Here is a 22,393-nt window from a genome sequence, read left to right as displayed (position 1 = left end):
TCCTAAAATTGGTCAGCTGTTGGACTCACTGCATGCCCTATAACTGTATAGCAGACTCTCTTATTTCTAATGGGAATTTGTCATTACTGTGGCTCTGCTCTATGTGTGGCGCCTCTGTGTTTTACCAGGGGGGAGTGTGGCGTCCCTGAGGGTTCAGTTGCCACAGAGGTACTGCACCTCACCCAGAGGTGTGGAGTCTCCTTCTCTCAGGTAAGGAGGGAGTGCTGCCTGGAACCCCAACACCTGCATCCAACACTACACTGCTCCAGGCCGGCTGGAAGGGCAAGATGCAATGTGTTTTCCTGCTGAGCCCTGTCCCTGGCTGGAGTGGGGGGAACCCAGAGGTAGGGGGAACCAGTAGTGGGTGTGGGTGGAGGAAGCAGTTTGAGAGAGCACTATAGAGTGAGGTATAAAAAGGGAAGCCATCTTAGGGTGGCAAGTGAGAACAGAAGGACAGTCAGTGACTGAAGTCAGTCAGGGAGCAGAGTCTCTTTAGGAGCTCTGCTCCACAAGTAGGGCCCAGTCCTAGGGGCCCAGGTGGGGAGCAGAAGAGTAGGCTCTGTTCTAAGAGGGGAGCCTAGGAGGTACGGCGAGTGCAGGACGGCACCCGTACGCCCCGCATCTGTCAGAAGACAGAGGGATCGTAGGCCGCAAGAAGGGGACCGGCCCCTGGTACAGCCATGCTACTCTACGTCTCGGCTGGGAAAACCGGAGGCTTCTGGCTTTTATAGCCAGTTGCTGAAGCCTCATTCTAATCCCCGTGAAGGTCAAGCAGGTCCGAGAACTCCGACAAGACAGGAGGGACTTCAGAGCACCCGAGCGGGATTGAGATTGGGAAGCGCAGGGCAGGAAGGAGAAAGACCCAGCGTGAAGACAGTCTAGCTAGGAACACAAGAAAGTGGGGTTCTGTCAGGTACTCCTGATCTGCCTGAGGAAGTGCTGAACCCCTGCCTGGTGAACGCAGCGCGACGTGGGAGGCTGACACCTGTACAGTGCACCAGTGGAACTGTCATAAGAACTGTGAGTAAAAACTCGGATGACTGCACCGCACAGCCTCCGTCCCTTCTTTCATCTGCACCATCTCTCCTTCCTGGCACTACAACGCCCAGCGCAACCTACACACCTTACACTGCCCTGGAGCTAGCTCTACCTGTGGAGAGCCACACCACCCCTGCTGCCGTAACACCAGCTCCAGAGGACTGCTCCGCAGCGGCGGCTCCCTTTTGGCCGTAATCCACAGGTGGCGTCACGAACACTATTCCAAAAACCCCATATAAATAGAAATCCCCCCTTTTTACTGACTGCGCTGGGTCATGGACCGGGCCAGCTACCGTGATATCCCCCACCGGCATCCATAAGAGGCCCGGCTGCCGAGTACCCCACGTCCTAGGGGGCACGTCATATGTGTCTTTAAATTCTTAGTGGGGTTTTTCCTAAAATTGGTCAGCCATTGGACTCACTGCATAACCTATAACTGTATAGCAGACAATCTCCTTTCTAATGGGAATTTGTCGTTACTGTGGCCCTGCTCTATGTGTCTTTAAATTCTTAGTTGGGTTTTTCCCAAATTTTGGTAGCCCTTGCAGTTACAGCATGGGCATTATCACTATAGGAGACCCACTTCTTTATAATGGGAACATTTTTTTTACTGAGACCCTCCTCTATGTCTCTTCAAAGGGGTATTGGGTTGCGTCCAAATTTTTGGCAGCCATTGCAGTCACTGGATACGCAATAACAGTATAGGAGACCCACTTGTTAATAATGGGAACAACAAAGCAAAGCCGGCTGATGGCTCTCTAACAATAGCAAGGGCCGACTGCTGGCCTTTTAAGAATAGTAAGGGCCGTCTGATGGCCCTATAAAAATAGGCTTTATGACTTTCAGAGTCCCTCCATCATAAATAAAACAGGATGTGTCTAATAATGTGTCACACACCACATTGCCAGATAAGGTTGTAAAATGTTAAAATGACATTTCCCGGTGAATGCATTTGTCTTAAAAAATAACGTAAAAAAACCAAAACAATAGGATCTTTCTTTAGTATAAAAAACAGCGTCACCAATTTAACCTCAATGTAATCACATTGTTCAGCTCCTGCACCTCCTCCTCCATCTCCGAAATGACCACATCAGTCACAAGCTGACAGCACTGCAGCACTGCCTTGGCCAAGCGGCAACAGGCTGTGCTGAAGATAACATGCTTAATGCTTAATTGACAAACCGCCCAGCGCTGCAGAGTTGTTGAAAGCTGTAACACAGCAGCCTGATCTGTGGCTCTCACCGCTGAACATACAGCCAGGCATGGTCGTGTGTGACAATGGGCGGAACCTGGTGATGGAGAAATGACACCCAGAGTAGATACAGTTTCACTCTATGCCAGTCCTTTCACCGAGCTAAATACAGCTCTCATCCAAAAAAGCTGTGGACTGGCTCCGTACCGTCCCTGGCCACATTCACCGGTCCACGTGTTTGTGGTTAGGCGGTCCTTCCCAGTAAGTGCACTGGGGAGGGCACGGGTAATGTTGTGGGACCCGTGCTTGTGGAAGGCGGAGACGATACCGGGAGAATCAGTGGCGGCTGGGGACCGAGTATGGACACCCGGCCACCGCAGGCATGAGGTTGTGAAAAGCTTCCGCCTCCATGAACCTAAAAGGCCATATTTCAAGTGCAAGCAGCTGCCCAGAAATCTGGCAGTTTAGTGTTGCGGCCTGTGGGTGGGTGGGTGGCTGGCTGCATACTTGCGCTTGCATTCCAAGTAACAGAAAACTAAGCAGATGGTGGCCTCTATCATCATCATGGCCTCACCTCGGCACTATGAACTCTCCTGAAGGAGAAGCCAGGGCCCACCGGAGGAGTCCCCGGTTCTCTGGTGGGCCCGTCCAATCCTGCCGAGAAGCAGCCCTGGCTAAGAAAAGTGTGAAGGAAGGTTCCCGGACACTCTATGGCTGCTTCTTTAATGTGGATCGGATATGCTTATGCATGTTATTTCTTAAACCGCATTGCAGATCAGGCCATTGTCCAACTCTGTATTCATGAAATTAAATGGGCAAAGAAAGATGTTTGTGTGTCAAAGCACCACCGACAAGTGCGAGTTGATGTTGGACGGGCTGCCATTGCTTCTGCAACAAGCTGCATTAGAGGACTTCCTGGGAGAAATGACACCCAGGGTAGATACGGTTTCCCTCTATGCCAGTCCTTTCACTGAGCTAAATACAACTCATCAAAAAAAGCTGTGGACTGGCTCTGTACCGTCCCTGGCCACATTCATCTGTCTACGTGTTTGTGGTTAGGCGGTCCTTCCCAGTAAGTGCACTGGGGAGGGCACGGGTAATGTTGTGGGACCCGTGCTTGTGGAAGGCGGAGACGACACCGGGAGAAGTAGTGGCGGCTGGGGACGGAGTATGGACACCCGGCCGCCGCCAGCATGAGGTTATGAAAAGCTTCCGCCTCCGCGAGCCTAAAAGGCCACATTTCAAGTGCAAGCAGCTGTTATAAAATTGGCAGTATAGTATTGCAGCCTTTGGGTGGGCGGGTGACTGTCTGCATACTTGCACTTGTATTCCAAGGAATGGGGTAGGGATAACTGAACGCTGCACTGGGACAAGGACGTGGACGTTGATTGTTGCAAGTCTGCAACGACAGGTGCATGGCGAGAGGCATCTTCGCATGGACCAAGGATCACTTATGATGGGCACACTTTTAGGTAGTGACCTGGAAGTCAGAAATGCTTCCAGAGGTCTTCCCCATGCTGTTCCCATGTCTTTTCAGCACTGTATGCATGTGTCTGATGATGTGTCACATACCACATGGCCAGATAAGGTTGTAAAATTTTAAAATGACATTTCCCAGTGAATGCATTTGTCTTTGTTGAAAGCAATGCAAAAGTGCAAAAACGCATCAAAAACGCTATGTGTGAACATAGCCCAAGGTGTGGAGGAGTATTTTTGGTTTTGGTTATTTATTTTGCCTTATATACAAGTCATTACCCTGGAAAGGATGTTCCTTAATATATTTCCCAGGAAAATCCATTTTGGTTTTGTTTTTGCATGTTTTATTGTGAGTCTGTAAAAGTGGCGTAATACTCTGACAACATTGTTGACAGCAGTGACCTGGGAGTCAGAAATGCTTCCAGGGGTCTTCCCCATGCTGTTCCCATGTCATTTGAGCACTGTTCCCATCGATTTTGGCAATTTTTAGGCCCTCTGCAGACCACCGGGGGGAGCCGCCTGAAAAATGCTCAAGTTTCCCATAGACTTACATTGGGCTTGTTGCTCGGGTCGAGCACCCGAGTATTCCAATTTGTTCGACCCGAGCAATGAGTACCCGAGCAATTTAGTGCTCGCTCATCATTACTTACCGGCTGTTCCTGGGCCGCTGCAGTCCCACTCCACCATCTTGTGACCACAGCTTCTGACTGACTGGAAGTCAGAGGTAACGGCCACAAGCTCTCAATTCTAGTCTATGAGAGCCTATTTCTGGCTGAGAAGTGACCTCTGGCTTGCTTAGTAAACTCTGGAATGATCCAATAGGTCACAAACTTTCGAAGACGACCGGAGTGGCGGCGATAAAAGATGAAGATGGTGGCTGGTAAGTATTATACTAGTGGCAGGGAATGTATATTAGTGACACCACTCTTCCACTGAAATAAAAAAAATTGCTGAAGTGGTGCTTTAATAAATCTCAGCCCCTCATTGAAGTGATTATTAATTGTGGTGCGAAATGATGGTAGGGTTTCTCTTGTCTTACGCCCCAAACTGTGAAAGAACATCATCTGCCATCAACGCAAAACAAAAAGATTAAAACAGATACCTTTTTTTATGTTGTTTTTTTTTTTTGTAATAAAAGGCAATAGCAATAAAACAATTCCAAGAGCTATAACTTTTTTATTTTCCGTCGACATAGCCGTTTGAGGACTTGTTTTTTGCGGGACGACTTGTAGTTTTCAATGACAGCTTTAAATTTTAACATTCATTGTATTGGAAAACAGGAGAAAAAATTCAAGTGTGGTAAAATTGTGAAAAAAATGCAAATCCGTATAGATTTTTTTTAATTAAGTGTAGAAAAAATGTAGAAGTTGATAAAAAATATATATTTTTGGTTTGTACCGCCATTTTCTGAGACCCGTAACAATTTTATTTTTCCATCAATTGAGTTGTTTGAAGGCTTATTTTTTTTGCATCACAAGCTGGTGGTTTTACTAATATTGATATGGAATAGATATCTTTTTATCAGGTTTTAATGCTGCAGCTATTTTTTGGAAATCATTTTTGTGCTGACTCATTCCAGGATCCATAACCATTTTATTTTTCATTCAACAGAGCTTCATGGGAGTTTATTTTTTGTCAGATTGGTTTTTGCTGGTTTTTTTTGGTGCTACTTAGGGCTCATTCACACATTTGTTATTCATGTACGAGTGCTATTGTTTTTTTCATAGATAGCAGTGACACCAGGGGCGGACACAGACTGTAGTGGGCCCCTGTGCAAGAAAATTTTGGGGGCCCCCCCCCTGCGCTTCATAAGGCAACAAAGTTATGTAAACATAACCCCCCCCCATGTGCATCTCTCGCCCCCCCCATGTGCAGCTCTCATCCCCCCCATGTGCAGCTCTCATCCCCCCCATGTGCAGCTCACCCCCCCGTGCATCTCCCATCCCCCCCCGTGCATCTCTCATCCCCCCCATGTGCATCTCTCATCCCCCCCATGCATCTCTCATCCCCCCCATGCATCTCTCATCCCCCCCCATGTGCATCTCTCATCCCCCCCATGTGCATCTCTCATCCCCCCCATGTGCATCTCTCATCCCCCCCATGTGCATCTCTCATCCCCCCCATGTGCATCTCTCACCCCCCCATGTGCATCTCTCATCCCCCCCATGTGCATCTCTCACCCCCCCATGTGCATCTCTCACCCCCCCATGTGCATCTCTCACCCCCCCCATGTGCATCTCTCACCCCCCCCCCACTCCTAGTTAATTAATTGTATTTAAAACAAATAAAACTTGTTATACTTACCCCCATGCGATCCCTGCAGAATCCTGGCGCTCGTCCACGTCGCTGCCACCAGGCTCTCCTGACGTTCGGCCATGTGACGGTGCCACATACATAGCCATAAGCTTTTGTTTTGGCCAAAAGATTTTTAAAGCCGCCACCACGATAAGGTAGACTCTTCTGGCCGGGCCCTACTCTAACCTATTAAAATTTTCTTAAAATATCCAATACTCTTTCAAGATATATTTTTATTTAGTTTTCTCTAAGGGAATGTGTCATATACATTTTTTTTTTTAAATGACCAATAATACCACATACAGGGAATACCGCCACACCATGACCAGACCACATATTACCACAACATAGTGACCGAATAATACCACACAGAAGGGGGAAAAACTGCCACACCATGACCAGACCACATATTACCACCACATTACTAATATTACCACCACATTACTAATATTACCATAAGTGTCATTATACACGGGAGCTCTATACATGGTATGTATAATGTAAGTGTCCAGGTAATCTAGTGATCACCAGTGACATTATACACAGGAGCTCTGTATATAGTGTACAGGTAATACAGTGATCACCAGTGACATTATACACAGGAGCTCTGTATATAGTGTCAGTGTACAGGTAATACAGTTATCACCAGTGACATTATACACAGGAGCCCGGTACATAGTATATAGTGTAAGTGTACATGTAATACACTGACTCACTGGTGACGTCTCTAGGTGAAGTCCTTCAGCTACGCTTTTCTCCTTCATCCAGCACAGACCGCCATCACGTCTTCCAGCCAGGACTCGTCTCTGCATAAAATAACACAGTTATCTAGAGCACATTCCCCAACTTCTACATTACGCAGCTGAATACAGACGTGCATCCACCATCAATATATGGTTAGTTATTATGCAACCTACCATTCCAAATATAAATTGTAATCCACCACGGTGCCCCCATTAACTGTAAATAGGCACTTAATATATAATTTAATTAGAACCTCTACTCTTTCCGCCAATTTGTTACCAGTTACACTCCTGCATCCGCAACGCCCCCTACTCTATACTTCCTGCTCCCCGCATTCATTATTTACATGCACCCCCTGCCCCAATTCATTATATCATGTCCGTGCTCTCCCCACCCCATCATCATTTATCATTTACTGTCCCCCACCCCACATTCATTATGTGCAGCACGTTATCCCCCTACTCCCAATTCCCCCATGTGCAGCTCATTTTCTCCCAATTCCCCCATGTGCAGCTCTCATCCCCCCATGTGCAGCACTCACCCCTCCATGTGCACATCTCTCATCCCCCTCCCCCACATGTGCACATCTCTCATCCCCCTCCCCCACATGTGCACATCTCTCATCCCCCTCCCCCACATGTGCACCTCTCTCATCCCCCTCCCCCACATGTGCACCTCTCTCATCCCCCTCCACCACGTGTGCACCTCTCTCATCCCCCTCCCCCACGTGTGCACCTCTCTCATCCCCCTCCCCCACATGTGCACCTCTCTCATCCCCCTCCCCCACATGTGCACCTCTCTCATCTCTCATCCCCCTCCCCCACATGTGCACCTCTCTCATTCCCCTCCCCCACATGTGCACCTTTCTCATCCCCCTCCCCCACATGTGCACCTCTCTCATCCCCCTCCACCACATGTGCATCTCCCATTCCCCCCCACTCCTAGTAAATTGTATTTAAAAAAAAAAAAAACTTGTTATACTTACCCCCATGCGATCCCTGCAAAATCCTGGCGCTCGTCCAAATCGCTTACACCAGGTTCTCCTGACTTACGGTCATGAGACGGCGCCGTCACATGACCGGAAGTCAGGGGAATCATGAAAGCGCTGCCGCAGCAGCGCAGCGCTGAGATGTCCCGGACCTGGCTCTTAGCATGGGGCCGGGGGCCCCATGAGGAGAGAGACGCACAAGAGGGGGGCCCCCAAGGGGGCCCCTACCGGCTGGGCCCCATACTGGAGTCAGGGCAGTCATGCCCTGATGGCGGCCCTGCTGGAGGGGCCCCCTCTCCCTCGGGGCCCCCGTTCAATGAACCGGCTGCACGGGCGGTAGTTCCGCCCCTGAGTGACACCTATACATATGACAGTCTATAGGGTTGATCACATGTCCATACTTTTTTTTTAGACCGAGTGGTCTTTGCAAAATCGCAGAGACATGTCTGATATTGATTCTAGTGTCGGATCAAATTCGGCAGTGAAAGCTTTTATGCCACCCATGTGCTGTCCATTTTTCACTGACTGATAAAAGAAGGTAGAAAAACTATGTTTTTTCTCATCAGTGAAAAAAACTGATGAAACTCTGACCAAACTGATGAAAATTACTGATAAAACTCCGTCCGTTTTTTTTCGACGGCAAAAAAACTTATGTCTGAATGACGCCTTGAGGTGCGTATAACTTAATCATTTATATTCATTTTCTGGGGGGAATAAAATGAGCAAAAAACAGCATAAGGTTAAATATTGTGTCCATTTGAACATCTACAGGTCATTCCATATTATTATTATTTATTGTTATAGTGCCATTTATTCCATGGCGCTTTACATGTGAAAAAAGGGGTATACATAGCAAAAACACTTACAATAATCTTGAACAAAACGAGTCAGCGACTGGTACAGGAGGAGAGAGGACCCTGCCCGCGAGGGCTCATAATCTACAAGATATGTAATAATCATGCATAATGTTTTTTTAGATATTTTATGGGTATTTGCCATAATAACAGGTTTTATTATTTACTGAATTTTTTACAACTTTTCTAAAGAACCTTAAATCAGACCAGTAAAAGACTAAAATAAAAGTTAGTCTTATTTATAGAGGACCTGTCACTTTCTCAAAAAATTTGGGTTAAAAATGCCTGAGCACCCCTAATTCTGCCGCTGTTTTCCGATATGCGCTGCCTCATTCCATCTCAGATATTATCAACTGTTGCTTTTGGAGTGCCGAATATGAAATCTCTGCTTGTAATGCAACTCGGCATTTTTTTCAGAGTTTTCTTTGGGGGGGTGTGCTTTTATTCCTCCCTCTTAGATGCTATCAATCACAGCTCGCAGCATTTGAGACTGCAAGATCAGCTGCTGAACTGTGATTGACAGTATCTGGGAGGGAAAGGTGAAAGTGCATGCCCCCAGAGTGCATTGTATAAATGCCCAGTTGTACTACAGGCAGAGATTTCACATACTGCACTCCAAAAGCAAAAAATATGAATATCTCTGTAATGGAATAATACAGCATAGAATGGAATAAATGGGAATATTCAGGGGAGCTCAAGGATTTAACTCTATTTTTTTAGCGAGTGGCAGGTCTTCTTAAGATACTACAGGGTCTATAGTTAAAGTGGATGTCAGTGGTCCAGTATCACTGCAGTGACCCACTTCTTATCTCAAATTAACATCTATTAAACTCAGTGTAAAGGCCCATTTACAAGAGGTGATGGGTAGTGTTGAGCAAATTTGTTCGGCATTTCAAATTCGAGTTCATGTTCTGGGTTCCGGCTTGTTCGCGCAAAAAAATCGGCTCCGCCCATGAACATCCCTGATTTGCCACGCTGCCATGCAGATAACATCTGGGATGTTCGTGGGCGGAGCCGATTTTTTTGGCGCAAACAAGCCGGAACCCCAAACACGAACTCGAATTTGAAATGCCGAACAAATTTGCTCAACACTAGTGATGATTGACTGAATGACTTTTGTAAAAATGTTTATTAAATATTATTGCCCCGTGTAAATTAGCCTAGTCACCAAATGACAAAACACTTATTTATCAATGATTTCTCATTTCTCATTTTATGAAGACAAAAAAATCATTGTTTGTTGGCAGCCCGTCCGTTTACTCAATCAATTGTTCATATAAAAACACCATAATTTTAGTATGTGAATGTAAATAAATTGGTCAACTTGCTAATATGGTCAATCACCGCTCCTTACAAGCAAATTGTCTGCCTGTGTAAATGGGCCTTAAAGAATCACTTCCATCAAAATTTTTATCCTATCAATATATTGCGGTCATCATAGCATTGTGTACTTACAGTTGCTCATTTTGCCCTTCCTAGCCAACTAATTCTTATCTTTTCCATTAGGTCTATGACATTACGTGATTAAAAACTGACTAGCTGAATCGTTCAGTTTTCCCTGCATGAGTTATAAGTCACTGCAAAAGTCCCTGGCAGGGAAAGGGGGAGCAGCTAGGTCAGGATTTGAAGAAAAGAATGATAAATGCAGGGACAAGATACTTCCTACTACTACTACTACATAGAGCAGAGAAAAGAGAAGAATTTACTGGGTTGAAGGGCCTAATGGAAAACAGAAGAATTATCTTGGTAGAAAGCCAAAATGAGCAATTGTAAGTACACAGTGGTGTATAATATAATGACTGCAATATATTAAGAGGATAAAAACTTTGATGGGAGTGCTTCTTTAACGTGAGTCTGTCATACCCAAAATGCATTATAAATGGGCTATACAGTGTTGTAGGGGGCTTAGCCTCTATATCAACCATACCAGCACTGTACCTGTTGCTGGTATAGTGCTTGACAAAATAACTTAATTCATATGCAGTTGAGGGGGCTATGGTGCACCCTTGGCATGACTAAGAGTTTGATGCACCGTTACGCCTTCTCATTTGCATATTGGAGACCTTCCTCCACTACTGATTGACAAAGCTAGCACTGTCTGAATGCAGCTAACGTGTGTGCGGCCAGGTGCCTTCTACTTCCTTTCTACATTCTTCTGACACCACTCGCTTCACTTTTGGGTGTATTAGTGTAGCGAGCGGCATCAGAAGGAGACAGGTAGGAGACTACACCGAGCCAGTGCATGCGCATACGACTACACACACCAGCAGCATTCAGACAGTGCTTCCTCTGGGAAGTGAGCACTTTCAATCAGAAGTGGAGGAAGAGCCAAAATATGCAAATTAGGAGGCATAACAGTGCCCCATACTCTTGTTCATGCCAAGGGTGCACTAAAGCCTCCTCATTTGCATATAAAAAAATATTTTTTCAAACACCATACGAGTAAAAGATGCAATGTTAGTGTGGTTGTTATAGGGGCGAATCCCCTACAACACTGTATAGCCCATTTAAAATGCATTTTGGTGATGAAGGACTCTCTAAGTATGAACTCTCACTTGCTCATAAAATTATATTAAACGCCTTGTAAAAATCCCTGATTCCCGCTAAATATACAGCTCTTTTACAGTTTGTTCTATGTTGCAGCATTGCAGAGATATTAACACTTGTTTCTTCTGAAGCACACTGTGAAATTTCTGCTTTGCAGTCCAATTGGGCATTTCTTAAGAGTCTTCTTTGGGGGCAGATGTTTTTACCCCTCCCACCCAGATGCTGACAGTCACAGCTCAGCAGCTCATATAGCAGTCTTGTGTTCAGATGCAGCACCATAGTGATTGGTATCATCTTGGAGGAAGGGGTTAAAGTGAACACCCTAGAGAAGACTTTGAAAAAACACTTAGTTGCACATCAAAGCAGAGATTTCACATATTACACTCCAAAAGCAATAAATATGAATATCTCTGCGATGGAGTGATGCAGAACAAAACGGAAGAAAGCGTTAGAATCAAGAGAGCACAGCAATTTTTACAATGTATTAACTCTTTTTTAGCAAGTGACTGGTCCACTTTACAGCTATTTGTAGTCTTTTACCTTATCACTCTATAGCAAACCATATTTTTGCATGAGATGGTGAATTAGATGATTAGTTGAGATGCTGACAATAAATTATCAGGTGTTTTATTTTCTAATATAACTCGTGTTTTTAATGGTGACTATGAGTATCTCATTTTGCCATTTGTTCTGTTATGTTTTTGACTATATGCTTTTATAGTACATGATCTTATGGCTAAAATATCAGAGTCTCTATCAGAACAGTAATGATTGCATTATTTTGAACGAAAATGTAGATTGAATTGCATTTAAACCCTCTCCGTACACAATGAAGCCTACATTAAACTTGGAACAGCAATAGTCCTGCCATCTGCCTCAAAGGACAAAATGCATTAGGAAGCGTCATTAATATTTAAATCTACTTGAGCTACTTAATTGCATTTTACTGAACAAAATGTCCACTAAAGAGAGTCTTTGTAATAAGACAGCAAGAGAATGGTCCAAAGAGAAAATATCACCTTAAGGCATCAGAAAATAACCTATTGTTAAAATCAGATTTTTTATGCTTCATGTTTTTGTTTTTTTTAAAAGTGGCAATGTTTTGTTTTTCATATCACAGCAATCATTGTTAAAAAATAAAAATGTTAATGTTGCAATTGACACAGTTACCACTCTGACTTTTTTATACTAATACTTACTGTCCTTTAGGGACGAGTTTGCATGAGTTTTCTTATCAGAAGAGGCAGGATTACAGTGACAGGTGTACAGAGCTGATAAAACACATCCACCAATCACAATAGGTGATGTCACAGCTGACCCTGCTCCCCCTCCCTTCACATTGACGTTTGCACACACTCATTAGATGGTTTAATACAAAAGATATGGTCGGGATCCAACCATTGTGACTATGTACATGTGTTGTTTCCTGAAACAAAATAAAGTTTGAGTTTAAAAAAAAGCCCCCATGGCCAATGTGAAAATTACAAGGTTTCTATTTTAAATATAAATTGTGATATGTAAAAAGAAAAAAAAAGACATTACCATTTTTTTAAAATACACTTAACAAAAAACTGATTTAATCAATTGGTCCTTCTCTGACGATAGCTTCTCTTTAAATCACCAATATCTCAATGTAATGAACATATTTCATTTATTTTTACTTATTTATCTTGTTTCAATAAATAATTTGAACAATGTTTGTCCTAAACTAATCTTTGGATTCATAGTCCATATTGATGCAAACATGTGTTCTAGATTTTTATTTTTTTTTCTAATTTTTAGCGAATGCATATCACTATATACAAATTCATGTTTTCTGACGAGACAGATCATTTCAGTTTGCTATCACAATGCAAAGACTCACATCTAGTGTTGAGCAATACCTTCCGATATCGGGAAATATTGGATCGGATTGGATCGGACCGATACCGAAAAAGTATCGGATATCGCCGATTCCGATACCGGAAACCAATGCAAGTCAATGGGACAGAAATATCGGAATGAAAATAAACCCTTTCTTTCCTTGTAGGTTAATTCTACATGAAGGAAAACAACTAAGAATAATGTAGAATGTATTGGGGGAGGTGGGGGAGACAATAAAGGCATAGAGGTTTAGCCCAATCAAATGGAATAGCAGGAATTAATATTTTTTTTAAGACGTTCTGAGTTACGGAAATATTGACTATGTTAAGTATTTTTATATTTTGTCAGATATTTATGTTTCACTACTTCCATGCTCTTCACCTTCTTTTTTACTTCTCCCACACTTTCTCCTTCATCATCCTCAGCATCAGCATCTTTTTCATCCACTTCTTCTTCATCTTCTTCTTCTTCTTCACCTTCTTCGTATTATTCTTTTTTTTTGCATTCTTCATATTCTATTTCTTCATCTTCTTCATCATATTCTTATTTGTGGCAGGCATTCCTGTAGTTGTTATCTCTAAAAGGTTGGACATTACACCTTTCGTTCTGCCCGTCACAAAAGATTTACAACAGGATTTGTCCGCGTTCAGTTTGGCCTGCAGCAGCAGGTCTTTTCCAGGGGCACCACGAGGAGGAACGGACTCACCCCCATACACTGCTTAGTCATCTTCTGCTTATAATTTAGATATTATCTTTTGCTCTGATTTTTAGTCTTATGCTTAATGTTTTTCCGCTTTTTGTTCTGCAGCTTCTTGTATTTCTGCTTCTTGGTTTTCTGTCTCTTGTTCTTCTGCATCTTGGTGCTTGTCTTCTCTTCTTTGTCCTCTTGGTCAACTTCTTCAGGGTCATCTTCTTGGTCTTCTTCGGGGTGGTCTTCAGGGTCGTCGTCTTTGGGGATCCTTGTCTTCGGGGTCCTCGTCTTCTTCGGGTTGGTCTTCTGGGTCCTCGTCTTCGGGGTCCTCGTCTTCTTCGGGGTGGTCTTCAGGGTCCTCGTCTTCTTCAGGGTGGTCTTCAGGGTCCTCGTCTTCTTCGGGGTGGTCTTTAGGGTCCTCGTCTTCAGGGTCGTCGTCTTCGGGGTCCTCGTCTTCTTAGGGTTGGTCTTCAGGGTCCTCGTCTTCAGGGTCCTCGTCAGGGAGATCTAGAGTGATTACCAAGAACCATTTCAAAAAGCTTGAACTTGGAAATGTAGCAGAAGGTACAAGAAAGCTGAGGAACTACAGAGGACCAGCTGACGGTACTGGAACCCGGATGGGTAGCAGAAGGTACAAGAGCCAATGGAACTGCCGAAGACCAGCTGGAACTCGGTTACTAAGCAGGAGGTTCCTGTGCCAGAAAGCACTACCAAGGACCAGCAGACGTTGGTGGAACTTGGATACCGAGAAGGAGGCACCTAATCCAAAGGCACTGCCGAGAACCAGCTGACGGTACTGGAACCCGGATGGGTAGCAGAAGGTACCCATGTAAAAAAAAGTTCAAGGCCGCGAGCCGGCCGCAGTTACCAAAACCCACAGTCCTACAGGGGGTGCTTGTCCTATTGGCACTATGGAACAAGCCTTCATTGCCAGATCCCGCAGCCCACATAGGAGTCACCTAAACTGCAGGCACCATAGAGTCGGCTAACCCGACTGCAACACGACAGGACAACGCATTGGAGGCAAAGTGACGTTGACACTACCCGGAAACAGCTGGCGTGCTGGAACCAGGCTGGGCAGGAGGGAGTACCCGTGCCAAAGTCACTGCCGAGAACCAGCTGACGGTACTGGAACCCGGATGGGTAGTAGAAGGTACAAGAGCAAATGAAACTACCGAGGACCAGCTGACGGTACTGGAACCCGGATGGGTAGCAGAAGGTACAAGAGCCAATGGAACTGCCGAACACCAGCTGACGGTACTGGAACTCGGTTACTAAGCAGAAGGTATCTGTGCCAGAAAGCACTACCAAGGATCAGCAGACGTTGGTGGAACTTGGATACCGAGAAGGAGGCACCTAATCCAAAGGCACTGCCGAGAACCAGCTGACGGTACTGGAACCCGGATGGGTAGCAGAAGGTACCCATGTAAAAAAAAGTTCAAGGCCGCGAGCCGGCCGCAGTTACCAAAACCCACAGTCCTACAGGGGGTGCTTGTCCTATTGGCACTATGGAACCAGCCTTCATCGCCAGATCCCGCAGCCCACATAGGAGTCACCTAAACTGCAGGCACCATAGAGTCGGCTAACCCGACCGCAACACGACAGGACAACGCATTGGAGGCAAAGTGACGTTGACACTACCCGGAAACAGCTGGCGTGCTGGAACCAGGCTGGGCAGGAGGGAGTACCCGTGCCAAAGTCACTGCCAAGAACCAGCTGACGGTACTGGAACCCGGATGGGTAGTAGAAGGTACAAGAGCAAATGGAACTACCGAGGACCAGCTGACGGTACTGGAACCCGGATGGGTAGCAGAAGGTACAAGAGCCAATGGAACTGCCAAACACCAGCTGACGGTACTGGAACTCGGTTACTAAGCAGGAGGTACCTGTGCCAGAAAGCACTACCAAGGACCAGCAGACGTTGGTGGAACTTGGATACCGAGAAGGAGGCACCTAATCCAAAGGCACTACTGAGAACCAGCTGACGGTACTGGAACCCGGATGGGTAGCAGAAGGTACCCATGTAAAAAAAAGTTCAAGGCCGCGAGCTGGCCGCAGTTACCAAAACCCACAGTCCTACAGGGGGTGCTTGTCCTATTGGCACTATGGAACCAGCCTTCATTGCCAGATCCCGCAGCCCACATAGGAGTCACCTAAACTGCAGGCACCATAGAGTCGGCTAACCCGACCGCAACACGACAGGACAACGCATTGGAGGCAAAGTGACGTTGACACTACCCGGAAACAGCTGGCGTGCTGGAACCAGGCTGGGCATGAGGGAGTACCCGTGCCAAAGTCACTGCCGAGAACCAGCTGACGGTACTGGAAACCGGATGGGTAGTAGAAGGTACAAGAGCAAATGGAACTACCGAGGACCAGCTGACGGTACTGGAACCCGGATGGGTAGCAGAAGGTACAAGAGCCAATGGAACTGCCGAACACCAGCTGACGGTACTGGAACTCGGTTACTAAGCAGGAGGTACCTGTGCCAGAAAGCACTACCAAGGACCAGCAGACGTTGGTGGAACTTGGATACTGAGAAGGAGGCACCTAATCCAAAGGCACTGCCGAGAACCAGCTGACGGTACTGGAACCCGGATGGGTAGTAGAAGGTACAAGAGCAAATGGAACTGCCGAGAACCAGCTGGCGGTGCTGGAACCCAGGGTAAATACTAAAAACGGAGGAGCCAGAGGTGTAATTGGAGCAAGTTTTAAATCCGTAGTACAGTGAATGTGGACAAAGCAGGAGAATTTGCCGGACACACAGCTGGGGATCAGCTGACGTTACTGAACCCCAATAACACTGGAGCAAGCGTTGACTGTGCAGACGGCACTTCTGAGCAGCAACTAGCGGTATTGGAGCCCAGGGTAAATACTAAAAACGGAGGAGCCAGAGGTGTATTTGGAGGAGGTTTTAAATCCGTAGTACAGTGGATGTGGACAAAGCAGGAGAATTTGTCGGACACACAGCTGGGGATCAGCTGACGTTACTGAACCCCAATAACACTGGAGCAAGCGTTGACTGTGCAGACGGCACTTCTGAGCAGCAACTAGTGGTATTGGAGCCCAGGGTAAATACTAAAAACGGAGGAGCCAGAGGTGTATTTGGAGGAGGTTTTAAATCCGTAGTACAGTGGATGTGGACAAAGCAGGAGAATTTGCCGGACACACATCTGGGGATCAGCTGACGTTACTGAACCCCAATAACACTGGAGCAAGCGTTGACTGTGCAAACGGCACTTCTGAGCAGCAACTAGCGGTATTGGAGCCCAGGGTAAATACTAAAAACGGAGGAGCCAGAGGTGTATTTGGAGGAGGTTTTAAATCCATAGTACAGTGGATGTGGACAAAGCAGGAGAATTTGCCGGACACACAGCTGGGGATCAGCTGACGTTACTGAACCCCAATAACACTGGAGCAAGCGTTGACTGTGCAGATGGCACTTCTGAGCAGCAACTAGCGGTATTGGAGCCCAGGGTAAATACTAAAAACGGAGGAGCCAGAGGTGTATTTGGAGGAGGTTTTAAATCCGTAGTACAGTGGATGTGGACAAAGCAGGAGAATTTGCCGGACACACAGCTGGGGATCAGCTGACATTACTGAACCCCAATAACACTGGAGCAAGCGTTGACTGTGCAGACGGCACTTCTGAGCAGCAACTAGCGGTATTGGAGCCCAGGGTAAATACTAAAAACGGAGGAGCCAGACGTGTATTTGGAGGAGGTTTTAAATCCGTAGTACAGTGGATGTGGACAAAGCAGGAGAATTTGCCGGACACACAGCTGGGGATCAGCTGACGTTACTGAACCCCAATAACACTGGAGCAAGCGTTGACTGTGCAGACGGCACTTCTGAGCAGCAACTAGCGGTATTGGAGCCCAGGGTAAATACTAAAAACGGAGGAGCCAGAGGTGTATTTGGAGGAGGTTTTAAATCCGTAGTACAGTGGATGTGGACAAAGCAGGAGAATTTGCCGGACACACAGCTGGGGATCAGCTGACGTTACTGAACCCCAATAACACTGGAGCAAGCGTTGACTGTGCAGATGGCACTTCTGAGCAGCAACTAGCGGTATTGGAGCCCAGGGTAAATACTAAAAACGGAGGAGCCAGAGGTGTATTTGGAGGAGGTTTTAAATCCATAGTACAGTGGATGTGGACAAAGCAGGAGAATTTGCCGGACACACAGCTGGGGATCAGCTGACATTACTGAACCCCAATAACACTGGAGCAAGTGTTGACTGTGCAGACGGCACTTCCGAGCGCCAACTGGCGGTGTTGGAGCTCAGGGATAATACTGAAAACAGAGGAGCCAGAGGTGTAATTGGAGAAACTTTCAAATCTGTAGTAGTGAGAATGTGGACAGAGCAGGAAAAATTGCCGTCCGCACAGCAGGGGAACAGCTGACGTTACTGAACCCCAATAACACGGCAGCAAGTGTTGACTGTGCAGACGGCACTTCCGAGCGCCAACTGGCGGTGTTGGAGCTCAGGGATAATACTGAAAACAGAGGAGCCAGAGGTGTAATTGGAGAAACTTTCAAATCTGTAGTAGTGAGAATGTGGACAGAGCAGGAGAAATTGCCGTCCGCACAGCAGGGGAACAGCTGACTTACTGAACCCCAATAACACGGCAGCAAGTGTTGACTGTGCAGACGGCACTTCCGAGCGCCAACTGGCGGTGTTGGAGCTCAGGGATAATACTGAAAACAGAGGAGCCAGAGGTGTAATTGGAGAAACTTTCAAATCTGTAGTAGTGAGAATGTGGACAGAGCAGGAGAAATTGCCGTCCGCACAGCAGGGGAACAGCTGACGTTACTGAACCCCAATAACACGGCAGCAAGTGTTGACTGTGCAGACGGCACTTCCGAGCGCCAACTGGCGGTGTTGGAGCTCAGGGATAATACTGAAAACAGAGGAGCCAGAGGTGTAATTGGAGAAACTTTCAAATCTGTAGTAGTGAGAATGTGGACAGAGCAGGAGAAATTGCTGTCCGCACAGCAGGGGAACAGCTGACGTTACTGAACCTCAATAACACGGCAGCAAGTGTTGACTGTGCAGACGGCACTTCCGAGCGCCAACTGGCGGTGTTGGAGCTCAGGGATTACAGTTCAGGTGGTAGAAACATGAACAGAACAGGAGACCTGGATACTGTTGCCAACCAATTATTTATTCTGGAAGAGGACTGGCAAATTCATGAGAGATCCAGGCCTTGTTCATTTTGAGAAAAGTAAGCCGGTCAACGTTATCGGAGGATAGTCGCATGCGACGGTCTGTTAGTACACCACCTGCGGCACTAAAGACGCGTTCCGATAATACACTAGCAGCAGGGCAAGCCAGCACCTCCAATGCATACTGACTAAGCTCTGGCCATGTATCCAGCTTACAGACCCAAAACTTGAAGGGAGAAGAGCCGTCTGGGAGTACACTAAGAGGGCAAGACATGTAGTCTGTCACCATCTGACGGAAACGTTGCCTCCTGCTGACTGGAGCCGTCTGTGATGGTGTAGACATTTGTGGCGGTGGGGACACAAAACTTTGCCACATTTCGGCCATACTGGTCTTGCCTTGTGCTGAGGCGCTGCTTCTGCTCCCTCTTTGTGCAGAGCTTCCTCCACTGCCTCGACGCACTGAGCTGCTTTGTAAAGCACTAGCAGCACTGCTCTCGGTTGGAATGGAGAACATGATGGAATGCACCAGTGCGTCTTGGTACTCCCGCATTTTACGCTCCCGGTTCAACGGTGTTATGATGCTTTGTAAGTTGTCCCGGTAGCGAGGATCTAGGAGGGTGGACACCCAATAATCAGCCGTGTTGAGAATGTGGGCGATGCGGCGGTCGTTTCTCAGGCACTGCAGCATGAAATCAACCATGTGCTGCAGACTGCCAACTGGCCAAGAAACACTGTCCCCTGCTTGAGGCGTGATCTCTGCCTGCTCTGCATCACCCCACCCTCGCTCTAGATACTGACTACTAGAGCATTGTGTACCTCCCTCCTCTGGACAGATGTCTTCCTCATCCATTGACTCCTCCTCATCCTCCTCACAAAGTGTCCCCTGCCTAGGCCTTTGTGAGGAACCACGTTGCGCAGACTGTAGAGAAGCAGATGGCATTTGTGACTCCTCATCCTCCACCTCTTCCAAAACCTCGTCCCTTAGTGCTTGCAGTGTTTTTTCAAGCAGGCAGATAAGGGGGATAGTCATGCTGACTAGTGCATCATCTGCACTCGCCATCCGTGTGGAATAATTGAAGGCACGCAAAACGTGGCAAATGTCCTTCATAGAGGCCCACTCAGTGGTGGTGAAGTGTGAACGGCGCGCACTGCGACTTCTTTGCGCCTGCTGCAGCTGGTACTCCATTACTGCTGCCTGCTGCTCACACAACCTCTCCAACATATGTAACGTTGAATTCCACCTGGTGGGTAGGTCACATATGATGCGATGTTCCGGAAGACATAATCGGCGCTGCAGAGCTGCAATGCGTGATCTTGCATTGCTGGAACGCCGCAAGTGAGCGCACTCTATGCGGACCTTGTGAAGCAGTGCATCAAGATCCGGATAGTCCCTCAAAAAACTCTGCACGACCAAGTTGAGCACATGTGCCAGACATGGGATGTGAGTGAGGTTGCCTAGGCCCAGAGCTGCCACCAGATTTCGGCCATTGTCACACACTACCATGCCTGGCTGGAGATTCGCTGGCACAAACCACACGTCGCTCTGCTGCTTGATGGCATTCCAGAGCTCCTGCGCTGTGTGGCTTCGATTCCCCAAAGAAATTAATTTTAATACGGCCTGTTGACGTTTGGCCACGGCTGTGCTCATATCGGTTATCATAACAGTTAACCGTTCACGGGTCGATGTGGAGGTAGACCGTGACGGCTCCTGCAGCGCTGATTCAGAGGAACTGGAGTATGAGGAGGAGTCAATGTGTACAGACTGGATTCCTGCAATCCTTGGAGTTGGCAGAACACGTACAGCGCCACTCTCAAGATTTGTACCCGGCTCCACAACATTTACCCAATGGGCAGTGAGGGAAAGGTATCGTCCCTGTCCATGCTTACTGGTCCACGCATCGGTGGTCAGGTGGACCTTGCTACTGACGGCGTTTTGTAGCGCATGTTTAATTTTTCCCTCCACATGATGTTGCAGGGCAGGGACGGCTTGCCTGCTGAAATAAAAGCAGCTGGGCACGTTGTATTGTGGGACTGCCAATGCCATAAAGTTACGGAATGTGTCAGTCTCCACCAGCCTGAATGATAGCATTTCAAGGGCCAGTAGTTTAGCAATGCCAGCATTCAGAGCCTGTGCTCGGGGGTGGTTTGCCGAGTATGGGCGCCTTTTCTCCCATGCCTGTGCTAACGATGGCTGTAGACTGGCCTGGGAGTGTGAGGATGACTGGGAAAGTGGTGCTGTGGGTGGAATTACACTGTGTTTCTGTACAACAGTGCCAGAGATTCTTCCATGGCGATCCTGTGAGGAAGCCGAACCAGCTGTGTGTGAGCTGGAGGAAGAGGCTACAAAACGAGCTGAAGAGGTGGTAGGTGGCGCTGTAGGTTGGCCTAGGTCTTCAGTGTGTTTTTGTAACTCCACCACGTGCTTGGTCCGCACATGTTTCCACATATTTGTGGTATTGAGGTTGCTGACACTTTTCCCTCTTTTCACCTTCTGATTACACAGCTTGCATTTGACAAAGCAAATGTCATCTGCAACTGTGTCAAAAAAGGACCAGGCACTGCAAGTCTTGGGAGCGCCCGCTTTGGATTTTGGAAGAGCCATGCTCCTAATGGGTGCCGAAGTGGAGGCTACAGGCAACCAAGTCTGCCCCCTCCCTCTCCCTCCTTTTTGGGCCATTCGGGGAATCTCTTCCTCAGAGCTGCTCCCACCACCTTCCTGTCCCTCACGCCATGATGGGTCAAGGACCTCATCATCTACACCACCCTCTTCAAACAACTGCTTCTCCTGGGTAGTCTCGACAGCACAGTACGCACCAGAAAGTGGCACCTGAGTCTCATCATCAGATGCGTACTGAGGTGTGCTGCTGACCATAGGCACTGGCCCACCCGCCTCTTCAGATTCAGAGAGACAAAACGGTTGCGCATCACTGCATACTACCTCTTCTTCAAATTCTAGAATTCTGCTTGGCTGGCCCCCTCTTTCCAAGCCAAGAGATTCAGAGAACAGAAGTAGAGATGGCTCCTGTCCAGGGCTCTCTGACTGCCTGGGCAATTTGGCAGGTGGTGAAGAGACAGATGGGTGCTCTTCAGTGCTCAGGACCTGAGAGGATCTGGAACTAATTGAAGTCGATGCGTTAGCTGCCATCCATCCGACAACGGCTTCAATTTGGTCCTCGCGCAGCAGTGGGGTACGGCTAGCTCCTACAAAGCTGCGCATAAAGGACTGTTCCTTGGTAAAACTGGGGGATGCTGAGTCACTGGTGCCCGCAGCAGGCACAGAATCCCCACGTCCTCTCCCTGCAGGCACAGAATCCTCACGTCCTCTCCCTGCAGAAACTCCACGCCCACGCCCACATGCCTTACTCCCTGCCTTCTTCATCTTGGTAGACTGATAAAGATAGGCAGAAAAGTACTAAGGGCTTAGTGTGCTTATTCCTGAACAGCTGCTAACAGGTATAAGAAACACTAATTTTATAAAGTGTGGACTAGACTTTAATATGAGCTAATGTGGCCTACACAACTGTAAAGTGGAGTGT

The 22,393-nt window shown here is 47.1% G+C and overlaps 1 protein-coding gene across 3 annotated transcripts in view; it reads left to right on the top strand.

The window, feature by feature from the left end:
* Window positions 1-22,393, top strand: part of HS3ST5 (heparan sulfate-glucosamine 3-sulfotransferase 5) — a 468,752-nt gene that overhangs the window by 388,615 nt on the left and 57,744 nt on the right. Inside the window, exon 3 of one of the 3 annotated variants that reach the window (XM_073675877.1) lies at window positions 10,094-10,356. The exons of the other annotated variants lie outside the window; for them this stretch is intronic. The gene's annotated coding sequence lies outside the window, so the exon portion shown is untranslated. The remainder of the gene's footprint in view (window positions 1-10,093; window positions 10,357-22,393) is intronic. 3 annotated transcript variants of the gene reach the window in all.

Source organism: Phyllobates terribilis, unplaced genomic scaffold, assembly GCF_046119375.1.
Source record: "Phyllobates terribilis strain yellow unplaced genomic scaffold, ASM4611937v1 Scaffold_3__8_contigs__length_932513732, whole genome shotgun sequence".
In the NCBI taxonomy this organism is placed as follows: domain Eukaryota; kingdom Metazoa; phylum Chordata; class Amphibia; order Anura; family Dendrobatidae; genus Phyllobates; species Phyllobates terribilis.
This window is presented reverse-complemented; position numbering and strand designations above follow the sequence as displayed.